The sequence below is a fragment of the Lynx rufus genome, unplaced genomic scaffold (assembly GCF_022079265.1).
Source record: "Lynx rufus isolate CCGP_SWC_20201006 ecotype Redwood Valley unplaced genomic scaffold, mLynRuf1.p SCAF_5, whole genome shotgun sequence".
NCBI lineage: Eukaryota > Metazoa > Chordata > Mammalia > Carnivora > Felidae > Lynx > Lynx rufus.
Window position 1 is genome coordinate 139,945,469 of NW_025814867.1, and position 18,036 is coordinate 139,963,504.

The 18,036-nt window shown below is 39.6% G+C and overlaps 1 pseudogene; it reads right to left on the reverse strand.

The window, feature by feature from the left end:
• Positions 1–13,081: 13,081 nt before the first annotated feature.
• LOC124527291 (60S ribosomal protein L7-like) lies at positions 13,082–13,898 on the reverse strand (annotated as a pseudogene).
• Between the last annotated feature and the right edge of the window lie 4,138 nt (positions 13,899–18,036).

An 18,036-nucleotide genomic window follows, 5' to 3' on the forward strand; every position in this document is an offset into this window, starting at 1 on the left:
TTCCTGTCTGAGCCACCCAGGCGCCCATGTACAACTAAATTTTATAGTGTGGCCAGAGGTGATCTCTTTGCTTGTCCATAAACAGTAGGAGCTCAATTAATCCTTTCTGAAGGAAAGAGGAGAAATTCAGCTGAATGACTTTTCAAAGTCTCTGGATTGCAAATGAATGATGTTTACTTGTGCATTTGTGCTTATTGTCCTAAGATAAAACCCATTTAATAACATGCATTTCATACCTCATTGATGCAACATCTTCTTCTGCTTGGTTTTTCACAATCTAATTGGCCAACATTAAATAAATTTCCATTCTGAAAGCCAAGTTTCACAAGGGAAAGAAAGAATAGCTGCTCTTCATATTTGTCTTTATAATTTACAAAAGAAAAGAACTCACATACATCATCCCATTTAATTCTTGTCTTGGTCAGGGATTGTTTGGTGGTGAGGAAAAGTTTTCCTTCACAAGGGCAAATAAGAGTTTTATTAGAAAGTTACAAAAAGGAAACTTTCATGGGTATTCATAGGTGAGAAATAAAGCACAGCAGGGTCTCTTAGAGACAGACTAGGAACTAAAAATTCTGAAAATGTAGTCATCTCTCTTGGTTAACATGATTTCTGGTCTCCTTTCTAACATACTACCTCCTGATCTCTGGTCCAATCCATTGTATTCATTGTTTCCACTCAACATGAGTAATTGCCATGAGTCACATCAAAGTTTGTAGGAAGATACTGCTTCAGGCCATCTTCTCTCTTAGAGAGTTATAATTACAGTAGATTCTTGGATCTCCATGAGCTCCTCTATTCTTTTTATTACATGGGGGTCTCATTACCCTTGATCAAATGGAAGATTCCTTCTAACTGGCCCATGGCTTCCAGATGGAAAATGGATGCAGACATGTAATGGAGAAGAAGGGAGAATCAATGTCCTACTTCAGCAAAGTCAATCAAAGTTGGCCTCTTTTCAATGGGTTCATGAGAAATGAAATGTGTCCTGGGACACAAAGGAGAGATAGAAAAATATCTCTTTATGAGGGAAATGAACCATAAGAAAATGCTGTTTTGTGGTAAAAAAATGGTCACATATCAGCAATTTTATGTGGTCCAAGTGAATAATGAGTATAACCAGACAAATCATCCTGATTATGACGCATACGGATGGTAAAATTTTGTTGATGTGTTATTTATATATTTGAATTACACCGTCCAACTTTTCCCAATCCTACTTTTTTGGTATATCTGGAACAATCCTTTAATTCATCAAGGAAGATAATTCTCAATTTTCTGAGTCTATATTTTTCTTCCACTTAATCAAAAATATCCAGAGTTCCTGGTTCGGGGGCCATCTGAGGTTATTTTTTCTTAATCACATTTCATTAAAAGCTAATCAAGTTATTTTTCCAAAACACAAATGCATGTTCAGAAATAAGTACAATCACTAAGAGTCCAGATGCCCAGTATAATCCAGCAACAAAAAGGGGGGGCGGGGGGGAGATGGATGTAGTCATGTGGTTCCTGTTATTCTCCAAGCTTAAGAAACAAGGAGCTCTAAAATATAGTAAGGAAGAGTAAAAACAGTATAACTTGGTTTCACTTCCAAATTCTTCCACCTATCAGTTTTGCAGTCTTGGGCATGTTGATCAATGAACTGAACTTCTCTGGCTGTGCATATAAATTGAGGAATGAAAGTACCATGAAGGCAAAGTTGATATGAGCACTAATTGAGACCATGCATTTATTTATCAAGCTTCTGCTGAGTGCCAGCACTTTGCTAGGGTAGAGATACAATAGGAAGAAAAGAAAGACACGGTCCCTTCCAGACTTCTTGAGGCTTATGATCTAGTGGGAAACAAAGACAATAGTCAAAAGATTACATGAATAAATCTCAATAATGTTAAATTTTCTGAAGGAGAATAATGTTCTGAGAATACGATTGGAGAGTGCAGGCAGAGGGAACAGGTCCTATGGCCAGAAGTCACATGATTGGAACAAGGAAATGACAAGATCTAAATGGTTAAATGAAGGGAAGACTGATGTGAAATGGGGCTGGAATGGTAGTGCACAGAGATTTTAACTTTGGCCAATGAGCGTGAGAAACCATTGATTATTTTTAGAAGAGAAATTATATGATGAGGTATAAAATTCAAAAATACCAGCCTGGCTACAGTGTGGACAAAAAAATGGAAGGGGTGGGCAGTCAAAAAAGATGCAAGGATGTAATCCAGTGATCTAGATGAGAAATGATGGCTGCCTTGGATTAAGTGGAACAGAACTGGTAAGTCTTGCTGTTGGGTTAAATTTGGAGAATAAAGGAGTGGGATAAGGGATAACTCGTAAGTCTCTGGCTTTGTAAGATACAAGTTGGAAACACTGAAAAGGAACAACAGGTTTGTGATGAGGGGCAGGTGAATGCATTTTAGGACACGTTGAACATGAGATGACTCTGAGACAAGTAGGCATTTGAGTATTCAGATCTGGAGCTCAGTGGAAAAGTCTGGTTTATAGATGCAAACTTGTGAGTCATGTGTCACATCTGTGGTAACTAAGGCCATGCATGAGTGTGAATGGGATGTTCTGGGGGGAAGCATAGAATGAAGAGAGAGAGAGAGAAGGATTGATCTTGTCCCAGAAGAGGACTGACTGTGCCAAGGAGTCAAATGTGAAGCACCCAAGGAGGTGGGAGAAAACCAGGAGACAATCATACTAAAAATCCAATGTTCTGAAAAGAAGGCCATGGTCAGCACAACTGAGCACTGCTGAGATAGGGTACAATGAGGACCCAAAGGCACCTTGCCGAGCATATATACCAGTATATGCCGAGCATATATAACAGTAAATGAAGCCCAAAGAAAAGGGTTTGATGTTCCCCTCACTGGAAATTCACCCCTTTTCAATAAGCCCTTCAGGCTCTGTCCAACCCCTCATCTGTCCTGATTCTGCTCAAGCATGACCTTCTTTGACTAATATTCGCGGAGATTCACTGTCTCACGTACTGTTTTAATACGTAAATGTATAAAATCAGTTACCCCTCACAAAAACCCTGTCCACAAGGCTTAATTACTACCCTTATTTTACAGATGAAGGAAACAAAGCACAGAAAGGGTAAATATCTTGCTCTGGGCTACCTATCCAGTGACGTGGCAGAACAGAGATTCAAATCCAGGCAACCCAGCTCGAGTTTGTGCTTTAATCATCTACCCAGCTCTACAAAGCCTTCTTTACCAGCCCCAAGCAGATGTCAATGTACTTCTTCCATGCTCCATGGTACCCTGTGCGTGTATCCTTTAGGAAACTTGTTATCTATTTTCATAAATGTCAGGAGCAATACTGTTCATTAGAAATCTAATGTTAAAAACTGAGAACAAACTGAGGGTTGATGGGGGGTGGGAGGGAGGGGAGGGTGGGTGATGGGTATTGAGGAGGGCACCTTTTGGAATGAGCACTGGGTGTTGTATGGAAACCAATTTGACAATAAATTTCATATATTAAAAAAAAAAAAAAGAAATCTAATGTTAGTGACAAACGTGAACCACACATACAATTTAAAATTTTCTAGGAGGGGTGCCTGGAAGGCTCAGTTGTATAAGCGTCTGACTTTGGCTCAGGCCATGATCTCACAACTTGTGAGGTCAAGCTCCACATCAGGCTCTGTGCTGACAGCTCAGAGCCTGGAGCCTGCTTCAGATTCTGTGTCTCCCTCTCTCTCTGCCCCTCCCCTGCTTGTGCTCTGTCTCTCTCTCTCTTAAAAACAAATAAACATTTTTAAATAAATAAATAAAATTTTCTAGTAGTCACATTTTAAGAAGCAAAAAAGTGAGAGGTGGAAATGATTTTACTAATATGTTTTATTGAGCCCAAGTGTGACGGTTAATTTTATGTGTCACTGTGGCTAGGCTACGGTGCCCAATCGTTTGGTCAAACACCAATCCAGATATTGCTGTGACAATATTTTTTATACCTTATTAACATTTAAATCAGATTTTAAGTAAAGCAGATTACTCTCCATTCTGTGGGTGGGCCTTATCCAATCAGTTTAAGGCCTTCAGAGAAAAGACCAAGGTTTCCCAAAGAAGGAATTCGACCTCAAGATGGCAATATATAAATCCTGCTTATTTAGTTTCCTAGGGCTGTCATAACAAAATACAACAGACTGGGGGGCTTAAACAATAGAAATTTATTTCTCACATTTCTGGAAGCTGGAAGTCTAAGGTCAAGGTCAGCAGTTTGGTTTCTCCTGAGGTCTCCTTGGCTTGCCGAGGGCCACCTGCCTACTATGCCTTCATAGGGCTGGTTCTCTGTAGTCATGTATCATTGGTGCCTCTTACTTTTCTTATGAGGACACCAGTCATATTAGATTAGGAACCCACACTTATGACCTCATTTAACTTTAATTACCTCTTACAGGACATATATTCAAATATGGTCACATTAAAAATTAGGGCTTCAACGTGTGAATTGGTAGAGGTGGGGCAACAATTTGGTCCCTTACTCTGCCTGTTTCCAAGCTGCCTGGTCTACCCTGCTGACTTCAGACTCAAGACTGCAACATCAACTCTTACCTCAACTTCAGCCCACTAGCCTGCTCCGCACATTTCAGACTTGCCAGCTCCTAAAAGTGTACAAGCCAATGGCATAAATTCCCACCCCTCCCTCTCTCGTCTCTCTGCCTTTGTTGATAGATACATAGGCAGAGAAATACTATGGGTTCTGTTCCTCTGGAAAACGGTGACTGATACATCGTTATATCCAAAATATTATTTCTACACATAATAAATACAAGAACTATTAATGAGTTATTTTGCATTCTTTTTCATACAAAGTCTTTGAAATCTGGTTTGTATTTTACGCTTAGAGCACTTCTCAGTTTGGGTTGGCCGCATTTCAAGTGTCCAATAGCCTCACGTAGCTAGTGGCTATCACATCACACAGTGTGGATTGAGAGCAAAGCAACAAGGTGAAGCAGAGAAAGGTGGGCTTGAACTCTACCTTGTCACTGAGGCTCAGGGAAGGCTAGCTATAATTTTAAACTCACAGGAGGACCTCTCTGGGCCTAGATGTTCTCATAAACAAATGAAGGGTAATAGTACCTACCTTGAACAGCCCTTGTGAAGATCCATTGGAAAGCCCTTAATGGAGTGCCTGCCTGGTAAAGCATAGATGCTCAGTTAACCTCACGTGCTGCCTTTCCCTCTTAGCCTCCATATATGTTTTCTGATCTTTCCTCTTTAAGGAAAAGGTTGGTGTTTGTTTCATCTTTGTTTCTCCAGTCTGATACCTTGGCAGGTGCTCAAAAAATGCTTGTGGAATTAATGAACGGTCTCACGTTGCTGTGGTGAGGATATCTACTTGTTGATGTATATTTTCCTTTAATACATCACTCTTAAAAACACTTGGGCAGGACTTGCAAGCTGTGGAGCTGTTGACGCAGTGGTGGGTGGTTCAGTGGGGAGATGAGTCAGGTTTGAGTTTGGGGATTTGAGGGAAGAGCGGGTTGAGCTAAAGGAAATGGAGTGGCCTCACAAATAAAGCCAACTGGGCGAGATATACCACAGGCATCTCTGACATAAGAGTACACCAAATTTTTAAGTTCATTACTGCATATAATTTTCCACTACTGAGGATAAATTTGACAAGTGTTAATGAGATGGGATGTATCCTCATTAAAGGAAAAAAAAAATAGGAAACACATTCACACCGAGTCACAGAAAATCTAGTTTAGGCGAAATATCTTTCCCCTGCCAGTAAATACATGAGAAGACCTAATTCATTTGCAAAAGTAAAATTTTCTGATACTACGCCAGTTGATAAGACGCCCAATTATTTAGTCAGTGTTCTCCAAAGAAACAGAACCAATCAGATGTACACAGACAAAGAGATTTAGTACAAGGAAACGGCTCACGTGATTATGAAGGCTGACGAGTTCCGAGATCTTCAGCCAGCAGGCTAGAGACACAAGGAGAGCTGATGTTTCAGTTAGAGTCGGAAACAATAAAATACTGTTGTTCGTCTCAAGGGCTGTCGGCCAGAAGGAGTTCTTTCTCCTGCAGGAGAAGTTCAGCCTTCTGTTCTATCAAGGCCTTCAACTGATTAGATGAGGCCCACCTACCCTGGGGAGGGCAATCTGCTTCATTCAGCCTACCAATTCAAATGTTAATCTCATCCAGACACACTCCCACAGATACACTCAGAATAGCGTTTGGCCAAATGTCTGGACACCCTACGGTCCAGTTAAGTTGACACATAAAATTAGCCAGAATACTTGACAAGGCACAACATGCCATCACAGGAGGGATTTCTATCAGAGCTTAATATGTCAATCAAGTATTCCTTCAGCAAACTGCTCTCCTGTTCCTCCCTGCTCTGTGTCTTCCCTATATAAGCCGTCAGAGAAAACACTTTGGGATGAAAACTAACGTTTCTTGTGCACCACTCTGTGCCACACATTTTCCCAGGTATTCTTCCGCACTGTGCCCACAAGCAGTGAGGTCAGGAGGACTCACCCAAATGGCAGAAGCCTTGTGGAAGCCACTGCAGCCCAAACTCGACGGCTCATTCTCGCCTATGTGAAAACTCAGTCTTTCCAGTGTCCCAGACTTGGTCAAACTGGGGAATTGTAACCAGATTCGGGAGACTTCTATACAATTCAGGGGGGAGAAAACATCAATTCTGATGAGAGATACAACTACCAAGACATCCTCTACCCAAAGCATTCCTACCTTGTAAAGCGATTGCAGAAATCAAATTATAATCAAAATATTGCTTCCTGAGAATGAATTCAGAATAAGTGGAGGTTGATTTAAACAAGATGTTCAATGGCACCAAGCAAAGAATAACTAATGCTATAACTTCAACAGTTTATATCAGAAAGGAAGAAACTTGGGAACAAATAGCACTAGAATTCTCTGCCAAAGTGTACTTCATGAATTCTTTGTTTTATTCTTTCATATGCCAGGCTGACCAAACCCCTTTCTGTTTAACACATTATTTCTTTTAAAAATACTTAACCAGGGGCGCCTGGGTGGCGCAGTCGGTTAAGCGTCCGACTTCAGCCAGGTCACGATCTCGCGGTCCGTGAGTTCGAGCCCCGCATCCGGCTCTGGGCTGACGGCTCGGAGCCTGGAGCCTGTTTCCGATTCTGTGTCTCCCTCTCTCTCTGCCCCTCCCCCGTTCATGCTCTGTCTCTCTCTGTCCCAAAAATAAATAAAAAACGTTGAAAACAAATTTTTTTTAAATAAAAAATAAAAAAAATTAAAAAAAAATACTTAACCAGTTACAAGTCAAGTTTTAATGGTTTATAAACTCTTCTGTCTCTGTAAGATGACTTCCATGCTTCTGCTCTTAATTTCCTTAAGTTTTCGAAAAGAATTTCACCATTTGACTTTCTTTTCGTTAATATCCATTTAATCTTTCAAACAATTCCATTCTGGTCGTCTACTGCTGGTTATCACAAAACATAGTGTCTTAAAACAAGAACCAATTTATCAATATCACTGCTATTCTCAGCACATTCTCAGTTTTCAACTCAGGTTATTGGTATAACTGACAATGAGATGTTCTAATATTGTTAAATGGTGTTTTAGGGTTCCACAGACAATATTTGGAAGGAGTAACTTTTATATTTCCTAGTGAACAATCCTCATAAATGTGCTGTACTGTGGACTTTTTTTTTACTTGCTTACATTTATACAGTGATATCCCTCCTGTATTCTGACTTCTCAGAAATCCAAAGAGTGACCAGCTAACTGGTCTGTTAGACTATTCCATCTTAAGGTGTTAATGACGGTTAAACACAGGTGACAGTGGGGTGCCTGGCTGGCTGAGCCAGTAGAGCATGAGACTCTTGATCTTGGGGTTGTAAGTTCAAGCCCCACCATATAGAGATTATTTTAAAATAAAATATTTATAAATAAATAAACAAACAAACAAATACAGGTGATATTAAGATCATTCTTCAATGCCTTAAGCTAAAGGAGTTGGTAACTTTGAAATACAAGTTTCAAGGCAGTACAGGTAGAAAAAAAATATTTGGTCTGGGCATAATATTTGAAGGTGAGAAATTAAATTAATTTATAGGGAAACACATGTTGACCCATAAGACATAATTCTTTGGTAGGAACTGCTAAATGGCAACCCGCAGCCCAAGAAGGTAATCACATTTAATAGAAAGGTTTTTTTAATCACATTCATCATTACAAAGGGTCTATAATCTCTAGCAAAATTCTCACTCTACAAGTAATGTTAAAGAATTACATGGCATTGAGGCATCTAGCCTTCAATCTCCTACCTCATGATAGGAGCACTGGTATTTTTTTTTTAATGTTTATTTATTTATTTGCAGGGGAGGGGCAGAGAGAGAGAGAGGGAGAGAATCCTAAACAGGCTCCATGCTGTGAGCACAGGGCCCGACAGGGGGCTCAATCTCACAACCATGATATTATGACCTGTGCCACAATCAAGAGTCAGATGTTCAACTGACTAAGCCACCCAGGTGCCCCAGGAGCATTAATATTTTAAAGACCTCGTAAGAGAAGGATCTCATTAGATTCCTGATACTTCATGGTTACTAGAATGCTGAGACCTCAGAAGACATTTTTTTTCTTGTGGTTTTCCACAGAAAACCATGAAGTACAAGAATTTACTTTTATTCTGTTGTGTTCATTTATTCAACAAATATTTGTCGAATGTTGCTATGTGCCAGAAGCTGACACAGCAGTGAGCAGGTGTGACCCTGCCCTAAGGAAACTTTAATTATCACTAAAGCCTTTAAAACATGGATTCATGTTGGAACTTTCCATATGATCCTTCCTTCCTTCCTTCCTTCCTTCCTTCCTTCCTTCCTTCCTTCCTTCCGTGCTCTTTCCCTTTCTTTCTTTCTTTCTTTCTTTCTTTCTTTCTTAGCATCTACCTAAGTAGCTAGGTAGCTATCATCATCTTTCTATTATAATGTACTGGTTAAAAGAACAAATTCTACAGGTAGAAGGCTAGGATTCATAACCCAGTTCCATGAAAAAAAAAAGTTTTAAAAGAATTATAGATGGATGGATAGATGATTGATAGATAGATAGATAGATAGATGCCAAAAGAAATCATAAGTAAAATTTTTATGTAAAGCAGAGCTCTGGCAATAGCCATTGTTAAGTCCCAGAATAAGTTTCTAAGAGAATTTTTGTCATAACTACATTGCTTTTTCCTTAAGAAGTTATTTTCACAATATTCTCAGACTATAATCCCTAAATATCTGGCAAATCATTACATTCAACCTTATTTTTCTTCTCCCTTGTACACTGTTGGCCAAGGAAACAGTTTCATTTTCACTTTTGCAAAATGATAGTATAAAAAAACAGAAGTGAAAGTATGAATCATAATATAATCAGGCGTTCATAGTGAGATATCCATTTATAACTCAGAAAACCACAGGGTATTTCCAAACTGATGTCATTCATAGAAAGAATGCCATGTGTTGTGGAAGAATAAGAAAAATTACCTACACTACTTGGGGGATTTAGAATGCATGTGGGATAGTCCCAGCTAATTATTTTAACTTACTTTTAATTTTATTACAAAGATCGATCTCTATTTCAAATACTGAAATTGACACTCATCTTAGAAAGTACACTGGATTCTGGGTTATACTTTTTAATTTTGATATTATCCTTTTATTTCAGAAATCATCAGTAGAAGTGCTGTATATAGGTTAAGGTTTTCTTTTATTTTCTTTTAAAACAACTGTATAAATATTAAAATTACCATGAAATTCTGTGTAATTGTTTTACTTTTTGGGAAAACATGAAATGAATCTCTGCTCAAATTATTCAACTTGATGTTATTTTATTCTCTTTTAGGACGCAGAGAAATAATATAAATTTTATTTTTCCCAACTAAATCATTAAAATAGGATTTTTTCCATTCCACCACATTCAGTTTTTTAAGAACATGAAGAAGATCATAGTATGTGTTAAATAAATTTGTGATGCTACAGGGAGGAAACATCCAGAAACAAATCTCCTCTAGGTTATCCATATTTTCTTCAAAAAAAATACTTTGGCAGTGTTAGGTCTCCCATATTTGCTTGTTGTTCGCTTGTTTTGATCCCAAGACTAATATCGAGTTGTGAGGCCAGGCCAATTATATCCTTTTTCAATCAGTGAATGTTCCTGGTTTCCTACTGGCCAATGTCCACGCATAGAAGACTCCACAGAAGTCACATCACTCACTCACCCAAGTAACACCACTAGTTTGCTCTTTGATTTCTGAGGCTTATCTACGAGCCCAGTGACTTACCCACAAGTCTGGTCCTGATGCCCGCCATGAACAGCTTTGCTATCCTGGATTTTTCAGTAGAGCTGCAGGTGAATCTGCTAATAGGATGGGCTGACCCCATGTGATTAAGAAACAAGTCTTAAAACATACCCAAAAATTAAATTCTCCTCATTCCATAAACAAATAGAAAGTCCACGTGGATCAAAGACTTAAAAGCTAAAAGCAACCCTTAAAAGTTTTAGAAGAAAATGTAGGAGACTATCTTATACGAGGAAAGTCAGGCAAGATTCCTTAAAATACAGAAAGATTCATTAGTTGTAACACATGTACAATTCTGATAGGGGTGCTGATAATGGAAGAGGTCATACAGGAGTTGGAACAGAAGGTGTATGGGAGATCGTGTATCTTCTGCTCAATTTGTTTGAACTTAAAACTTTAAAAAATAAAGTCTATGAAGAAAAAAAAAGACTAAGCCCTCAAGTACAAACTATATATTTGATGACATAAAGATGTTAAATCTTTATACATTAGGGACCAGAAACAAAGTTAAAAGGCAAGCTACAGATAGAGAAAATATTTACAGTACTTTTGAGAAATAAATTTAATATAGAATACATAAAAATATCCTAAAAGTAAGACCACAAAAAGCCCTGATGAGAAATCAATATAAACCTTCAGTTCACAGAAGAGAATCTCTATATGACCAAGGAAGATATTAAAAAAAAAAAAAAAAAGTAACTTGCTAGTCATAGGAACATGCAAATTAAAACAAGGTACCTTTTCATGTCCCCAAGACTGGAAAAAATTCAAAAGTAAGTAGTGGTGAGGAAGGAGGGGAAACAGGAACTTTCAAATTCTTAATGTACATTCCTGATGATGAATGAACAGTGAAGTTTTACTAAATGGAGCATAGTTTAAATTTGAGAAAAGAAAGGTTAGAGATTGAGGGGGCAAATTGGTTTAATGTTTAAGGCATTTTCACAATATCTAGCAAAGTTTGAAGGTTAGTACCTAGCAAGTCAACTTCTAAAGCATAAATTACAGAAAAACTCTTGCACAGAGACGTTAGAATATTCAGTACAACATTTTCTATAATTCTAAGATGTTTGTTGTTGGAAGAACGGATCCCCTTAATTTCATTTGTCTCAACTCCAAGCATCTATTTCCTCCATGAAGTCTTATTATTCCCTTCTTTATATGGTTGAAAATCAGGCAAGGACCTTATGTCCTTGCTCCCACAGACTCCTCCCTTCTCCTCCCGACACTCCCCTATTCCCATGGGAATCTCCTTCTAGCCTGGAAAATTCACCTCCCATCGTGTGTCTGGCCCAAGCACTTGGTCAATGCCCACAAATCCTCCACTTGGCCTTTTCTGGAAATCTTTCATGACTTCTTCAGACTTGCGTTATTGGAACTTAATAGCCAGAAACATGATCCTGCCTCACACTTCCCGAGCACCAACTATTTGCACAAATGAGGAGGAAAAGACACATAAATATAAAGATAAATATAAAATAGACATATATAATATGTATACCTAATAGAGAGATAATATACATAATAGAGAAAGCATATTATTGTGTCATAAAAAGCACAGATTAATAACTTAACATAGTATAGTGCCATATTTTTTCCTAGAAGAACTTTAGACAGTGACATCCACACACAAATCAGTGCTTGCTCTGTGGGTGGGGTGAGGAGAAGAGTATAGATGCCTCCGCTCATGCCTGGAGTTGATGTGCCTTCATCCATCAATAGCCTTCCGCTGACCTTATCCCTACACCCTAGGAGCTTGAACTTGGCGCAAGTAAGGGCAGAACTTCTCCTGAGGCAGGATATTACCGCACGACTGCACATAACCAGGAGGAGACTGGCCCTGGGCAACCTGAACACAACTCTACAGAGAAGAGGGGCTATCCGGAATTGCAGGCAACTTGGGTAGTGCAGCCATACTCCTCCTCCTTAGGCAACATCCTTCTCCAAATCTCTGCACTCAAAAAGTCAGAAGCAGCTCTCTGTTCCCAGTAGAGAGGAGAGAATGAGGCTGGCTGCCATATTGGTATCCAGCCCTTCTCTCACCTAGCACCCATCACCAGGATGGTGTTCTACTTTTTCTTTTCTCCTGCCTGTGTCTTCCCTTTTCTGATTTAATTCATTCATTCATTCATTCATTAATGGAAAGTAAATGATCCCCCCCCACCATACCTCCCTTAGGTAACAAATGTGAAGAATTGGGTGTGTACTTGTCCCAGTTTCTCTTTGGTCAACCACATAACCTGTTTGTTGTTGTTGCTGTTGTTGTTGTTGTTGTTGTTGTTGTTATTCTTGTTCTTGTTGTTTTGGGGAGGGGGGGTTGTTTGTTTTACATTTCAGTTTGGAAGCAGTAACTGTTTATTAACTGACCAGATTACAAAAATAATCATGATAGATACCTTACTTTATTATTCTGTTAAGAAAACCACAGACCCAAAAGTGGTATCACTTAGGTTAAGGCCCCAGGTCAGTAAACCAAGACTTAACACCTAATCTGACTGCAGTTTCAAGCCCCTAGAAGGGTAACCTTTAGCCAGTCAACATGGGAATTTCCTGGTCAGCGCTAGGAAATTTACTGATAGACCCTTTCAGTCCCCTTAGGAAAGCAACTTTACCTGAAACAATGGATTCTCTGCTTATAATCTCCTTTCTTCCACCCCCTCTCTACCTTTAAACCTTTTCTCTTCTCTATCCTTTTGGAGATCCCTTCTACTTGCTAGATGGAACGCTGGCCCATTCACAAATCAATTAATAAACCCATTAGATCTTTAAAATGTACTCAGTTGAATTTTTGTTATTTAACACTTCTAATAAGCTTATTAATTTGGTCTTCCCTTTTGCCAGCATCTCTAACTTCTACAAAATGAATGGTCTTTTTCTTTTAATTTTTTAAATATTTATTTATTTTTGAGAGAGAGAGAGAGAGAGAGAGAGCGCATGTGTGAGCAGGGGAGAGGCAGAGAGAGAGGGAGACACAGAATCGGAAGCAGGCTCCAGGCTCTGGGCTGTCAGCACAGAGCCAGACACTGGGCTTGAACTCACAACCATGAGATCATGACCTGTGCCCACGTCAAATGCTTAACTGACTGAGCCACCTAAGGGGCCCCTGAATGGTCTTGTGCTTCCAGCCACCTCGTTCAGAAGATAATGGGAAGAACCAGTAGACATTGTTTGCTACTTTGAAGGGTTTGCCAACAGTGTAGATCTCATGAATTACATCCTCCGCTCCAGCAATGCCATATTTACTAAGAGATGCGGCAATCAACTCTTGTTGATTCTGCCATAACCACGCATGAAAAACATTCACTTACGGACTTCCAGTTAATGGAAGCGTTGTTGAGCTTAACAAAGGTACCACTGAAAGTCTGGCGGATACAAAGAAGCCACAGCACCTTTCAGAATTTGGGGGTCACACCGATCCTGATGGCAAGTGCCGATTTGGGTTCTGCAGGGCAGAGAATTTGCCAGCTTTTCTTGCCATCCTAGCTACTCTCGTATCGGTTCTGTACATCCATCTATATTCTTTGTGATAGCTTATCTTTTTCATAGATAAGCTTTTTCCTTGCCTTTCAAAACATCCTTTGGGCTAATTTCTTTCTTAAGCATTTGATTTTCAAGTGTTTTTTGTTGGTCTGTTTTGTTTTGGTTTGTCTTTTCCTTTTTCTTAGGGGTTCCTGACATAGCAGGAGCCATCTTTTTATTCTCTTCTGCATCTTCCCTGGCTCTAGCCGGAAAAGAGCACCACATAACCTGTTTATCATTTTTTTTTTATTTTTTAAGGGTTTATTTATTTTTAAGAGCAAGAGAGACAGAGCATGAGTGGGCGAGGGACAGAGAGAGAGGGAGACACAGAATCCGAAGCAGGCTCCCGGTTCTGAGCTGTCAGCCCAGAGCCCGACGCGGGGCTCAAACTCACGAACCGCGAGATCATGACCTGAGCCGTAGTCGGAAGCTCAACCGACTGAGCCACCCAGGCGCCCCAGTTTGTAATTTTTTTAACAGGTTGGTGTTATTCCCTTTACTTTGAATTTGCTTTTTTCCCCTCACTATTTATTGTAAGCATCCCTCTTGTTTGGGACATTTATATATCCCAATACATCATTTCCCACTGTGTGTTCGTGTGTGCAGACATGTGCCCATGCCATAATTTAGTCATTTCCCTATTCAGGGGCATTCAGATTGCTTTCGGTTTATTGACCCTATAAACAATGCTACAAAAAGCATTACTCTATATATGTCTTTTATCGAATGTGACCTTTCTTTAAGTTTATTTATTTATTTTGAGAGAGACAGCATGAGAGGGGGAAGGGCAGAGAGAGAGGGAGAGAGAGAATCCCAAGCAGGCCCTGTACTGTCAGCACAGAGCAGGATGTGGGGCTCGAACTCACAAAACCATGAGATCATAACCTGAGCCCAAGCCAAGAATCCAACGCTTAATCGACTGAGCCACCCACTTTTTAATGTAAGTTAGGATTCACGAACTAGAATTTCCATATAACGTATAGTCATTTTGATTCAAATGAGCACTGTCAGGTTTATTTACCAAGACAGTAGAATTCACACTATTGCCACCAAAGTACTGGAATGCTCATATTCTTGAGTATATGCCAGCAATAATTGTTATTACTTGTTTAAATGTTTATTTCTGTTTGAGAGAGAGCATGAGCAGGGGAGGGGCAGAGAGAGAGAGAGAGGGACAGAGGATCTGAAGCTAGCTCTGGGCTGACAGCAACGAGCCCAACGCAGGGCTCAAACTCACGTACCTTGAGATCATGACCTGAGCCGACGACGGGCACTCGGAAGACTGAGCCACCCAGGTGCCCCTGTTTTTGCTTATTTAAAACGTTTCCCAGTCTCACGGGTGAAAAGTATTACTGTTGCAATTCAGTATCCTAGGCCAGGGGCAAAGAAGTAAATCCAAAGCAAAGAGAACTATGCCTGAGAACCTGAAATTCTTAGTTGCGCCCATTGGTATCTCTTTCTCCACCTGACCCTTGTTTCAGACCTACTTCCCTCTTTGCCGAGGTCTGAGAAAGTTGGAAATAGCCAGTGTTTTTCCTTGGTAGTGTTTTCTTAAAGATCAACAGGATTATGTCAACTGTTATTACAAGGAAAAGGCCACTGACACACCAGTTTAAAAAGGAAAAGGTGTGTCCACTGGCTAAAGTAAATAAAAGGGCAAAACACATAGTAACAGTTTTAAAACTTAACAGTTACAATAGTACTGAGGAAGCAGGTAAGACAAAGCCGGGGTTCGTTGCTTGCAAATTTCAGGGTGTCTCCTGAACTTTCACAGCCTAATTTGGGAAATTAAATGTCGAACATCCTTGAAAAGTTCCGATACTGGCATTGATATTAAAGAAGGTTTCAAAAGGGTATTAAATACAGTCCTAATTTTGGCCCCACATGACACCCATGATTTCAGAATGATTCATGACTAATGAAAGGATGACCGAGCGTAAACTACATAACATACTGGTGTATGGACTCACCTAATTTTATTTTACATCAAAACAGAAATTGATGCAATTGTAAAACTAACACTCGTTCAATTTTAATTCATAGTCGGCAAGAAATCATTCTTCGTAAGTGGCAAGTGCTTCAACTACAGTTAGAAGTAGTCTTTACTAGGGGCACCTGGGTGGCTCAGTGGGTTAAGAGCCCAATTCTTGGTTTCGGCTCAGGTCACGATCTCATAGTTCATGGCTTCGAGCCTCACATCTGCCTCGCACTGGGAGTGTGGAGCCTACTTGGGATTCTCTCTCACCCCCTCTCTCTCATCCTCTGCCCACCCCTAGTGTCTCTCAAAATAAATAAATAAACTTACGAAAAAATTTTTAAAGCAGTCCTACTAGTTGATAGGGGCAATGTATTGACTTGGAGAGGATATGAAAATCATCTAACATTCCAACTCATATTGATTGAACATCGAGAGAGAAAAAATGCTAAGAAATGTGCCACAAGGACAAGTTTGTCACAGTCCCTGAAGCAAGTAGAATCTGGCACAAGATCCCAGAGTAGCTCAGGAATAAAATACTCTATCTAAAACATAACATAGTCTGGGCATAACTCACTGCACAGTGCCCGATATGTCAGAGAGCTGAGCAGAAAATAATGGACACTACTATGTAAAAAAACACAATCACGGATTCATTTATATTGATGGGAGGGACACCTGGTTGGCTCAGTCAGTTAAGCGTCTGACTCTTGATCTCAGCTCAGGTCTTGATCTCAGGGTCGTGAGTTCCAGCCCCGCACTGGGCTTCACGCTGGACACGAACCTACTCAAAAAAAGAAAAAAGATATATTGATGGGAAATACAGTGAAAAGAGACATTCTTTCTGGAAGAGCATGTGCACATTTTTTTGGGTGTCTCACATGGTATTATGATGTTAGTGGGTGTGCACATCAGTGTCGCTCATTCGTCTACAAGCTGACAGGCAGAAGGCTCTTCATTCATCTTTTCAATGCCCCAAATCTAGCACAGTGTCAGGTTCAGAGTACATGCTCCATAAATGCTGAATGTAGAAATTGAAACATTGATGTTAAACCACCGGAAATACTGTAGTTAGATCTGTTGTTATGCCAGGGCTATGGGTTGAATTTTGCTCTCTGCCCCATGCAAATTTGTATATTGAAGTCCTAACCTGCCATGTGATTATATTTGGATATTGGGCTTTTAGGAGGTAACTAAGGTTAAATAAGATAATAAAAGCAGAGTCCTGACCCAATAGGATTGGTGGCCTTGCAAGAGGAAAAGAGACATCTCTGGGCAAACACACCAGTGAAAGCTATGTGAGCACAGATGGAGAACTGGTCATCTACAAGCCAGGAAAAGAGCTCTCTTACCAGGTTAGAATCTTGATCTTGGACTTCCAGTCTCCAAACTATGAGGAAATAAGTTTCTGGTATTTAAGCCACCCAGTCTCTTGTATTTTGTTATGGCGGCACAAGGAGACCAAATCAACAACCAGTACAAATGCTAATGCTTTTCACTGGCTTTATGACAATGAACAAGACCAAAGAAAAATGGCTTTCTTAAAGTCATTATAATGATCGCCCAAGAATGAATTTTAGCACAATATTTGACATGTGTGAATTTAAGGGCAACCTGAAAGCTTGAGAATAGTACATAACAAAGTAGATGAGAGGGGGGAATTTAAAATATGAGCTGTAAATTACTTTCAACACAAAAAGGGTTTGTTCTTTGCAGAACCATTTATTCAGCCTGCATGTCATTTGACAGAGGGCTCTTTGATTATATTTGATTAACTCTAATAAAGCTTGAAAACCATTTTAGCCTAATGCAAATGGCCCCGTCTCTTCTTAGATTTCATCAAAGATTGGTAACACATTGCATAAGTGTTACTTTCAAACTATAGCCCACTACATTTTCTAATTTGGAGAGGGGAAATGCTTCAAGTGTTTCTTATGAAGCATAGGAGCCCACACAAAAAGAAATGTCATTTATGTCTCGTATTTGTCTCATGATTTGACAGATTTTTATGTAAAGTTGGTCATCAGAAATTTGCAGACCAAAATTAGCAAGATAGCAGTTTGTAAATCCACCCTCCCTATAGAGTTCCTTGGAGGAAAGCTGCCTTTATGGAGTAAGGCAATGAACTCTGAAACGTGACACACACTTAACACATTTGCTGTTATCATGCCCAAATGACCACATTAGTGTAGGTTTAGAAATACAGATCTACGTTACTTTCTCACATTTACCAGCTTTTAAATAGAAGGATG